This window comes from Arachis stenosperma, chromosome 10 (genome assembly GCF_014773155.1).
Source record: "Arachis stenosperma cultivar V10309 chromosome 10, arast.V10309.gnm1.PFL2, whole genome shotgun sequence".
NCBI classification, from domain to species: Eukaryota; Viridiplantae; Streptophyta; class Magnoliopsida; order Fabales; family Fabaceae; genus Arachis; species Arachis stenosperma.
In genome coordinates this window covers 69,572,599-69,583,554 of record NC_080386.1, presented here as the reverse complement: position 1 = coordinate 69,583,554, position 10,956 = coordinate 69,572,599, and the positions used below count along the sequence as shown (strand labels likewise).

The following is a 10,956-nucleotide window of genomic DNA, read 5'->3' as shown; positions in this document are numbered from 1 at the left end:
ATACTCAATGCATGAAATTTTTAGATCAAAACAATGAATGCATGCAAGAATGCTATGAATGTCAAGATGAACACCAAGAACACTTTGAAGATCATGATGAACATCAAGAACATAATTTTTAAAAAAAATTTTTGATGCAAAGAAAACATGCAAGACACCAAACTTAGAAATCTTTAATGCGTGGACTCTAACAAACGAAAAATGCATATGAAAAACAACAAACAACACAAAACAAGAAAACATCAAGATCAAACAAGAAGACTTACCAAGAACAACTTGAAGATCATGAAGAACACTATGAATGCATGGGATTTTCGAAAAATGCAAGAAAAATTTTTAAAGCATGCAATTGACACCAAACTTAAAACCTGACTCAAGAATCAAACAAGAAACACAAAATATTTTTAGTTTTTATGATTTTCTAATTTTTTTGTATTTTTATTAATTTTTTTTTTCGAAAATAATGTTAGGAAAAACGAAAAATAAAAGAAAAATTTTGAAAAAGATTTTTGAAAAGAAAATTACCTAATCTAAGCAACAAGATGAACCGGCAACGGCGCCAAAACTTGGTGGACGAAATTGTGATCACATCAATGTAGTATTCTTTGTTGTTGTATAGAATCATTATTATGGCACCTATGTGTGGACACAACTCCGTTCAACTAACCAGCAAGTGTACTGGGTCGTCCAAGTAATACCTTACGTGAGTAAGGGTCGATCCCACAGAGATTGTTGGTATGAAGCAAGCTATGGTCATCTTGTAAATCCCAGTCAGGAGGATAAAATTATGGAATTTAGAAAATCAAATATGATTAATAAAAATAAATAGAAAATAAAATAGGATAGAAATACTTATGTAAATTAATAGTGGGAATTTCAGATAGGCGTGTGGAGATGCTAGAATCCTTTCGAATCTCTACTTTCTTATTGCTTTCATCCAATCCTTCTTACTACTTTCCATGGCAAGCTGTATGTAGGGCATCACCATCATCAATGGCTACTTTTAATCCTCTCGGGAAAATGGTCCTATGCGCTGTCACTGCACGGCTAATCGTTTGGAGGCATCACCCTTGGTTGATAGCTACATCCCATACTCTCAGTGAAAATGGTCCAAATGCTCTGTCACAGCACGACTAATCATCTGTCGGTTCTCAATCAGGTTGGAATAGAATCCATTGATTCTTTTGCGTCTGTCACTAACGCCCAGCCTTCAGGAGTTTGAAGCTCGTCACAGTCATTCAATACCGGAATCCTACTCGGAATACCACAGACAAGGTTAGACTTTCCGGATCCTCATGAATGCCGCCATCTATCTAGCTTATACCACGAAGATTCTGTTGGGGAATCTAAGAGATATGCGCCCGGCCTAAGGTAGAACGGAAGTGGTTGTCAGTCACGTGCGTTCATAGGTGAGAATAATGATGAGTGTCACGGATCATCACATTCATCAAAGTGTTGTGCAACGTATATCTTGGAATAAGAATAAGAGAGAATTGAATAGAAAGTAATAATAATTGTATTGAAACTTGAGGTACAGCAGAGCTCCACACCCTTAATCTATGGTGTGCAGAAACTCCACCGTTGAAAATACATAAGTGAAAGGTTCAGGCATGGCCGAATGGCCAGCCCCCAAAACGTGATCACAGGATTCAAAATACAATCCAGGATGATAATATGATAGTAAAAAGTTCTATTTATAATAAACTAGCTCCTAGGGTTTACATGAGTAAGTAATTGATGCATAAATCCACTTCCGGGGCCCACTTGGTGTATGCTTGGGCTGAGCTTGATCTATCCACGAGCTGAGGCTTTTCTTGGAGTTGAACTCCAAGTTATGACGTGTTTTGGGCGTTCAACTCTGGATCATGACGTTTTTCTGGCGTTTAACTCCAGACAGCAGCATGTACTTGGCGTTCAACGCCAAGTTACGTCGTCAATTTCCGAATGAAGTATGGACTATTATATATTGCTGGAAAGCTCTGGATGCCTACTTTCCTACGCCGTTGAGAGCGCGCTAATTGGAGTTCTGTAGCTCCATAAAATCCATTTCGAGTGCAGGGAGGTCAGATTCTAACAGCATCAGCAGTCCTTTTGTCAGCCTTTTTCAGAGTTTTGCTCAAGTCCCTCAATTTCAGCCAGAAATTACTTGAAATCACAGAAAAACACACAAACTCATAGTAAAGTCCAGAAATGTGAATTTAACATAAAACTAATGAAAACATCCCTAAAAGTAGCTTGAACTTACTAAAAACTACCTAAAAACAATGCCAAAAAGCGTATAAATTATCCGCTCATCACAAGTTACCACTCCTAAGTCACACCAAGAAGGAGAAGTGCTGAAACCATGCTTTTCAAAAGCCCCATATCCCCAGCAATTAAAGAAGAAGGGAGAGGACAATCAATTCTCAAGATTCTTGGAAATCTTCAAGAAACTACAAATCAACATACCCTTTGCTGAAGCAATAAAGAAAATGCCACTCTACGCCAAGTTGTTGAAGGAGTTGATAACCAAGAAGAGAATCTGGAAGAACAATGAGACTGTGATACTCACCGAAGAATGTAGTGCCATCATCCAGCATAAATTACCCTAGAAATTGAAGGATCCTGGAAGCTTCCAAATCCCTTGTATCATAGGGGAAATCACAGTGGAGAAGGCTTTATGTGATCTAAGAGCTAGCATAAATCTGATGTCCTTAGCAATGATGCGAAAAATGAGGATTGAGGAAGCCAAACCAACAAGAATGGCCCTGCAACGAGCAGATAGATCATTTAAGTTTCCCCATGAAATAGTAGAACACTTGTTGGTGAAGGTGGGAGACTTCATCTTTCCAGCAGACTTCGTAGTATTAGACATGGAGGAAGGAGCTAAGACTTTCATCATCCTGGGAAGACCATTCTTAGTCACTGCGGGAGCCATCATTGATGTACAAAAGGGTGAACTTGTCCTTAGATTACATGAGGAGAAAATGATATTCAATGTGTTCAAGGCTATGAGTTACCCACAAGACTCGTTGGGAGAATGTATGAGGTTGGACTCGGTGGATGCTGTGGTGCAAGAACTTCTTGAAGAAAAACATGAGGAGTTAACAGAAGAAGAGGAATTAGCATCAAGCGAAGAAGTTGCAACAGCTGAAATGCATGTTCAAGAAGGGAAGGATGAAAGAAAAGAAGCACCCAAACTTGAGCTAAAGGCACTGCCGCGCACTCTCAAGTATGCATACTTAGGAGAAAATAAAAGCTATCCAGTGATTATAAATTTAGCCCTAAGCCAAGAACAAGAGGAAAAGTTGCTTCAAGTCTTACAAAAGCATAAAGATGCCATTGGTTGGACACTTGCTGACTTGAAGGGAATCAGTTAGGCCATATGCATGCATAAGATACTGTTGGAAGATTGGTGCACGAAATTCTGATCACTACAACTTCGCACAACTAACCAGCAAGTGCACTGGGTCGTCCAAGTAATACCTTACGCGAGTAAGGGTCGATCCCACGGAGATTGGTGGTATGAAGCAAGCTATGGTCACCTTGTAAATCTCAGTCAGGCAGACTCAAATGTATAATGGTGATGAACGAAAATAACATAAAGATAAAGATAGAGATACTTATGTATATCATTGGTGAGAGCTTCAGACAAGCGTATGAAGATGCCTTCCCTTCCGTCTCTCTGCTTTCCTAATGCCTTCATCCAATCCTTCTTACTCCTTTCCATGGCAAGCTCGTGTAGGGTTTCACCGTTGTCAATGGCTACCTCCCATCCTCTCAGTGAAAACTAATGCTCAGGCACTCTGTCACAGTACGGCTAATCACCGGTTGGTTCCCTCCCCTACAGGAATAGAATCCCTCTTTTGCGTCTGTCACTAACGCCCAGCAGGTTACAAGTTTGAAGCACGTCACAGTCATTCAATCATTGAATCCTACTCAGAATACCACAGACAAGGTTTAGACCTTCCGGATTCTCTTGAATGCCGCCATCAGGTCCTGCCTATACCACGAAGATTCCGATTAAAGAATCCAAGAGATATTCACTAAGCCTCGGATGCTTGTAGAACAAGAATGGTTGTCAGTCACCTTGTTCATAAGTGAGAATGATGATGAGAGTCACGGATCATCACATTCATCAAATTGAAGAACAAGTGATATCTTGGAACAAGAATAAGTGGAATTGAATAGAAGAACAATAGTAATTGCATTAATACTCGAGGTACAGCAGAGCTCCACACCTTAATCTATGGTGTGTAGAAACTCCACCGTTGAAAATACATAAGAACAAGGTCTAGGCATGGCCGTGAGGCCAGCCTCCCAAATGATCTAAGAACTAGATGTCCAAAGATGATCTAGAGATCTAAAGTGATCAAAAGATGAAAATACAATAGTAAAAGGTCCTATATATAGAAAACTAGTAGCCTAGGGTGTACAGAGATGAGTAAATGACATAAAAATCCACTTTCGGGCCCACTTGGTGTGTGCTTGGGCTGAGCAATGAAGCATTTTCGTGTAGAGACTCTTCTTGGAGTTAAACGCCAGCTTTTATGCCAGTTTGGGCGTTTAACTCCCATTTAGGTGCCAGTTCCGGCGTTTAACGCTGGAATTTCTTGAGGTGACTTTGAACGCCAGTTCGGGCCATCAAATCTTGGGCAAAGTATGGACTATTATATATTGCTGGAAAGCCCAGGATGTCTACTTTCCAACGCCGTTGAGAGCGCGCCAATTGGGCTTCTATAGCTCCAGAAAATCCACTTTGAGTGCAGGGAGGTCAGAATCCAACAGCATCTGCAGTCCTTTTGAGTCTCTAGATCAGATTTTTGCTCAGATCCCTCAATTTCAGCCAGAAAATACCTGAAATCACAGAAAAACACACAAACTCATAGTAAAGTCTAGAAAAGTGAATTTTAATTAAAAACTAATAAAAATATAATAAAAACTAAACTAAAACTACTAAAAACATACTAAAAACAATGCCAAAAAGCATACAAATTATCCGCTCATCACAACACCAAACTTAAATTGTTGCTTGTCCCCAAGCAACTGAAAATCAAATAGGATAAAAAGAAGAGAATATACTATAGACTCCAAATTATCAATGAAACTTAGCTCCAAATTAGATGAGCGGGACTAGTAGCTTTTTGCCTCCGAACAGTTTTGGCATCTCACTTTATCCTTTGAAATTCAGAATGATTGGCTTCTTTAGGAACTTAGAATCCAGATAGTGTTATTGATTCTCTTAGTTAAGTATGATGATTCTTGAACACAGCTACTTATTGAGTCTTGGCCGTGGCCCAAAGCACTCTGTCTTCTAGTATTACCACCGGATACATACATGCCACAGACACATAATTGGGTGAACCTTTTCAGATTGTGACTCAGCTTTGCTAGAGTCCCCAATTAGAGGTGTCCAGGGTTCTTAAGCACACTCTTTTTGCCTTGGATCACAACTCTATTTCTTTCTTTTTCTTTCTTTTTCTCTTTTTCTCCCCCTTTTTTTCGTTTTTCTCTTTCTTCTTCTTTTTTTTTTTTTGTATTCACTGCTTTTTCTTGCTTCAAGAATCATTTTTATGATTTTTCAGATCCTCAGTAACATGTCTCCTTTTTCATCATTCTTTCAAGAGCCAACAATTTTTAACATTCATGAACAACAAATTCAAAAGACATATGCACTGTTCAAGCATACATTCAGAAAACAAAAAGTATTGTCACCACATCAAACTAATTAAGCTAGTTTTAAAGATGAATTTGAAATCCTGTACTTCTTGTTCTTTTGTAATAAAAACAGTTTTCATTTAAGAAAGGTGATGGATTCATATTCATAGCTTTAAGGCATAGACACTAAGACACTAATGATCATAAGACACAAACATGGATAAACATAAGCATAAAAATTCGAAAAACAGAGAAATAAAGAACAAGGAAATCAAGGAACGGGTCCACCTTAGTGATGGCGGCTCTTCCTTCCTCTTGAAGGTCCTATGGAGTGCTTGAGCTCCTCAATGTTTCTTCCTTGCCTTTGTTGCTCCTCTCTCATGATTCTTTGATCTTCTCTTATTTCATGGAGGAGAATGGAGTGTTCTTGGTGCTCCACCCTTAGTTGTCCCATGTTGGAACTCAACTCTCCTAAGGAGGTGTTTAGTTGCTCCCAATAGTCTTGTGGAGGAAAGTGCATCCCTTGAGGTGTCTCAGGGATCTCATGATGAGAGGGTCTCTTGTTTGCTCCATCTTTTTCTTAGTGATGGGCTTGAGGTCATGCCTTCTCAGTTGAACCGGCTTTTGGATGCCATAAATGGTTATGGAAAAACAAAAAGCAATGCTTTTACCACACCAAACTTAAAAGGTTTGCTCGTCCTCGAGCAAAAGAAGAAAGAAGAGAGTAGAAGAAGAAGAAATGAGGAAGAAGGGAATGGCTTTGTGTTCGGCCATGTATGGGTGGGTTAGGGAGGGAAAGTGGTTTGAATTTGAATGGTGAGGTAGGTGGGGTTTTATGAAGGATGGATGTGGGTGGTGAGGTTGGTGGGGATCCTGTGGGGTCCACAGATCCTGTGGTGTCAAGGAAAAGTCATCCCTGCACCAAATGTTGCTCAAAATCACGTTTTGAGCCATTTCTGGCGTTAAACGCCGGGCTGGTGCCCCTTTCTGGCGTTTAACGCCAGGTTCTTGCCCTTTTCTGGCGTTTAACGCCAGTCTGGTGCCCCTTTCTGGCGTTAAACGCCCAGAATGGTGCCAGACTGGGCGTTAAACGCCCAACTGCTAGCCTCACTGGCGTTTAAACGCCAGTGAGTTCTTCCTCCAGGGTGTGCTATTTTTCTTCCTGTTTTTCATTCTGTTTTTGCTTTTTCAATTGATTTTGTGACTTCTTATGATCATCAACCTACAAAAAACATAAAATAACAAAGGAAAATAGATAAAATATAATCATTGGGTTGCCTCCCAACAAGCGCTTCTTTAATGTCAGTAGCTTGACAGAGGACTCTCATGGAGCCTCACAAATACTCAGAGCAATGTTGGAACCTCTCAACACCAAACTTAGAGTTTAAATGTGGGGGTTCAACACCAACCTTAGAGTTTGGTTGTGGCCTCCCAACACCAAACTTAGAGTTTGACTGTGGGGGCTCTTCTTGACTCTGATTTGAGAGAAGCTCTTCATGCTTCATCTCTATGGTGACAGAGGGATATCCTTGAGCCTTAAACACAAAGGATTCTCCATTCACTTGAATGATCAGTTCACCTCTATCAACATCAATCACAGCCTTTGCTGTGGCTAGGAAGGGTCTGCCAAGGATGATGGTTTCATCCATGCACTTCCCAGTCTCTAGGACTATGAAATCAGTAGGGATGTAATGGTCTTCAATCTTAACCAAAACATTCTCTACAAGTCCATAAGCTTGTTTTTTTTGAGTTGTCTGCCATCTCTAGTGAGATTTTTGCAGCTTGTACCTCAAAGATCCTTAGCTTCTCCATTACTGAGAGAGGCATGAGGTTTACACTTGACCCTAAGTCACACAGAGCTTTCTTGAAGGTCATGGTGCCTATGGTACAAGGTATGGAAAACTTCCCAGGGTCTTGTCTCTTTTGAGGTAGTTTCTGCCTAGACAAGTCATCCAGTTCTTTGGTGAGCAAGGGAGGTTCATCCTCCCAAGTCTCATTTCCAAATAACTTGTCATTTAGCTTCATGATTGCTCCAAGGTATTTAGCAACTTGCTCTTCAGTGACATACTCATCCTCTTCAGAGGAAGAATACTCATCAGAGCTCATGAAAGGCAGAAGTAAGTCCAATGGAATCTCTATGGTCTCATGTTGAGTCTCAGATTCCCATGGTTCCTCATTGGGGAACTCATTGGAGGCTAGTGCACGCCCATTGAGGTCTTCCTCAGTGGCGTTCACTTCCTCCCCTTTCTCTCCAAATTCGGCCATATTGATGGCTTTGCACTCTCCTTTTGGATTTTCTTCTGTGTTGCTTGGGAGAGTACTTGGAGGGAGTTCAGTAATTTTCTTACTCAGCTGTCCCACTTGTGCTTCCAAATTCCTAATGGAAGACCTTGTTTCAGTCATGAAACTTTGAGTGGTTTTGATTAGATCAGAGACCATGGTTGCTAAGTCAGAGGGGTTCTGCTTAGAATTCTCTGTCTGTTGCTGAGAAGATGATGGAAAAGGCTTGCCATTGCTAAACCTGTTTCTTCCACCATTATTGTTATTGAAACCTTGTTGGGGTCTCTCTTGATTCTTCCATGAAAAATTTGGGTGATTTCTCCATGAAGAATTATAGGTGTTTCCATAGGGTTCTCCTAGGTAATTCACCTCTTCCATTGAGGGATTCTCAGGATCATAAGCTTCTTCTTCAGATGAAGCATCCTTAGTACTGCTTGGTGCATTTTGCATTCCAGACAGACTTTGAGAAATCAAATTGACTTGTTGAGTCAATATTTTATTCTGAGCCAAAATGGCATTCAGAGTGTCAATCTCAAGAACTCCTTTCTTCTGACTTGTCCCATTGTTCATAGGATTTCTTTCAGAAGTGTACATGAATTGGTTATTTGCAACCATTTCAATTAATTCTTGAGCCTCTGTAGGCGTCTTCTTCAGATGAAGAGATCCTCCAGCAGAGCTATCCAAAGACATCTTGGATAGTTCAGAGAGACCATCATAGAAAATACCTATGATGCCCCATTCAGAAAGCATGTCTGAGGGACATTTTCTGATCAATTGTTTGTATCTTTCCCAAGCTTCATAGAGGGATTCTCCATCCTTCTGTCTGAAGGTTTGGACTTCCACTCTAAGCTTACTCAATTTTTTGAGGTGGAAAGAACTTTGCCAAGAAGGCATTGACTAGCTTTTCCCATGAGTCTAGACTTTCTTTAGGTTGTGAGTCCAACCATGTCCTAGCTCTGTCTCTTACAGCAAAAGGGAATAGCATCAGTCTGTAGACCTCAGGGTCAACCCCATTAGTCTTGACTGTGTCACAGATTTGCAAGAACTCAGCTAAAAACTGATGAGGATCTTCCAGTGGAAGTCCATGGAACTTGCAATTCTGTTGCATTAGAGAAACTAATTGAGGCTTAAGCTCAAAGTTGTTTGCTCCAATGGCAGGGATAGAGATGCTTCTCCCATAGAAGTCGGGAGTAGGTGCAGTAAAGTCACCCAGCACCTTCCTTGCATTGTTTGCATTGTTGTTGTTTTCGGCTGCTATGTCTTCTTCTTCTTTGAAGAATTCGGTTAGGTCCTCTACAGAGAGTTGTGCCTTAGCTTCTCTTAACTTTTGCTTCAAGGTCCTTTTAGGTTCAGGGTCAGCTTCAACAAGAATGCCTTTGTCTTTGTTCCTGCTCATATGAAAGAGAAGAGAACAAGAAAATATGGAATCCTCTATGTCACAGTATAGAGATTCCTTTAGGTGTCAGAGGACAAGAAAAATAGAAGGTAGAAGTAGAAAATTCGAACTTTATCAAAGAAGATGGAGTTCGAATTTTGCATTAAGGAATAGTGTTAGTCCAAAAATAGAAGGATGTGAGAAGAAGGGAAGTAATTTTTGAAAATTAAGTAAAAGATTTTGAAAAATTTTTGAAAAACACTAATTGATTTTCGAAAACAAAAGTGGGAAAGAAGTAAAGTGATTTTTGAAAAAGATTTTGAAATTAGAAATTAAAAAGATTTGATTGAAAACTATTTTGAAAAAGATGTGGTTGAGAAGATATGATTGGTTTTTAAAAGATGTGATTAACAAGATATGATTGAAAAGTTATGGTTTTAAAAAGATGTGATTGAGAAGATATGATTTTGAAAACAATTTTAAAAGATATGATTTGAAAACAATTTGAAAAGATATGATTTTAAAAATTAATGACTTGCCTAACAAGAAAAGATATGATTCAAACATAAAACCTTCCTCAACAGAAAAGGCAAAAAATGTTCAATCAAATCATTAATTGTTAGTAAGTATCTTTGAAAAAGGAAAGAAATTGATTTTGAAAACATTTGATTGAAAAGATATGATTTGAAAAAGATTTGATTTTGAAAAACTTTGAAAACTTGAAAAAAAAATTGATTTTGAAAACAAAATCTTCCCCCTTGTGCCATCCTGGCGTTAAACGCCCAGAATGGTGCACATTCTGGCGTTTAACGCCCAAACTACTACCTTTTTGGGCGTTAAACGCCTAGCCAGGCACCCTGGCTGGCGTTTAAACGCCAGTCTGTCTTCTTCACTGGGCATTTTTGAATGCTCAGCTTTTTCTGTGTGATTCCTCTGCAGTATGTTCTGAATCTTCAATTCTCTGTATTATTGACTTGAAAAGACACAAATTAAAAATATTTTTGGATTTTTAATAATGAGGAATAATCAAGATGCAACTAAAATCAAATAACAATGCATGCAAGACACCAAACTTAGCAGTTTGTATACTACTGACACTAACAACATGAGAATGCATATGAGAAACACCAAAACACTCAAGTCAATAGAATTCAAAGATCAAAACAAGGAAATCATCAAGAACATCTTGAAGATTAATGAAGACACATGCATGAATGCAAAAAGAATAGAAACATGCAATTGACACCAAACTTAACATGAGACTTTAGACTCAGACAAGAAACATAAAATATTTTTGATTTTTATGATTTTGTAATTTTTTTGTGCTTTTTTCGAAAATTATATGGAAAAGAAAAATAAAGGTATCAAAATTCTTAATGAGAATTCCAGGAATCATGCAATGTTAGTCTAAAGCTTTAGTCTAAAGGAATTAGACATAGCTAGCTAAGCTTCAGCAGGACATTGCATTCAAGAGCTAAATTGATGATGATCAATCAGCTTTGGTGATGATAAGAACATCACCTTGAAACACTAGAATTCATTCTTAAGAACTCTGAAGAAAAATAATACCTAATCTAAGCAACAAGATGAACCGTCAGTTGTCCATACACAAGAACAATCCCCGGCAACGGCGCCAAAAACTTGGTGCACGAAATTGTGATCAC

General features: G+C 39.0%; 1 non-coding gene across 1 annotated transcript; it reads left to right on the top strand.

Annotated features, from left to right (window-relative positions):
• The first annotated feature begins 8,661 nt into the window (after positions 1 to 8,661).
• LOC130958627 (small nucleolar RNA R71) lies at positions 8,662 to 8,769 on the top strand. The gene has a single exon (XR_009077740.1). It is a non-coding gene; the product is annotated as a small nucleolar RNA R71 (small nucleolar RNA).
• Positions 8,770 to 10,956: the final 2,187 nt, after the last annotated feature.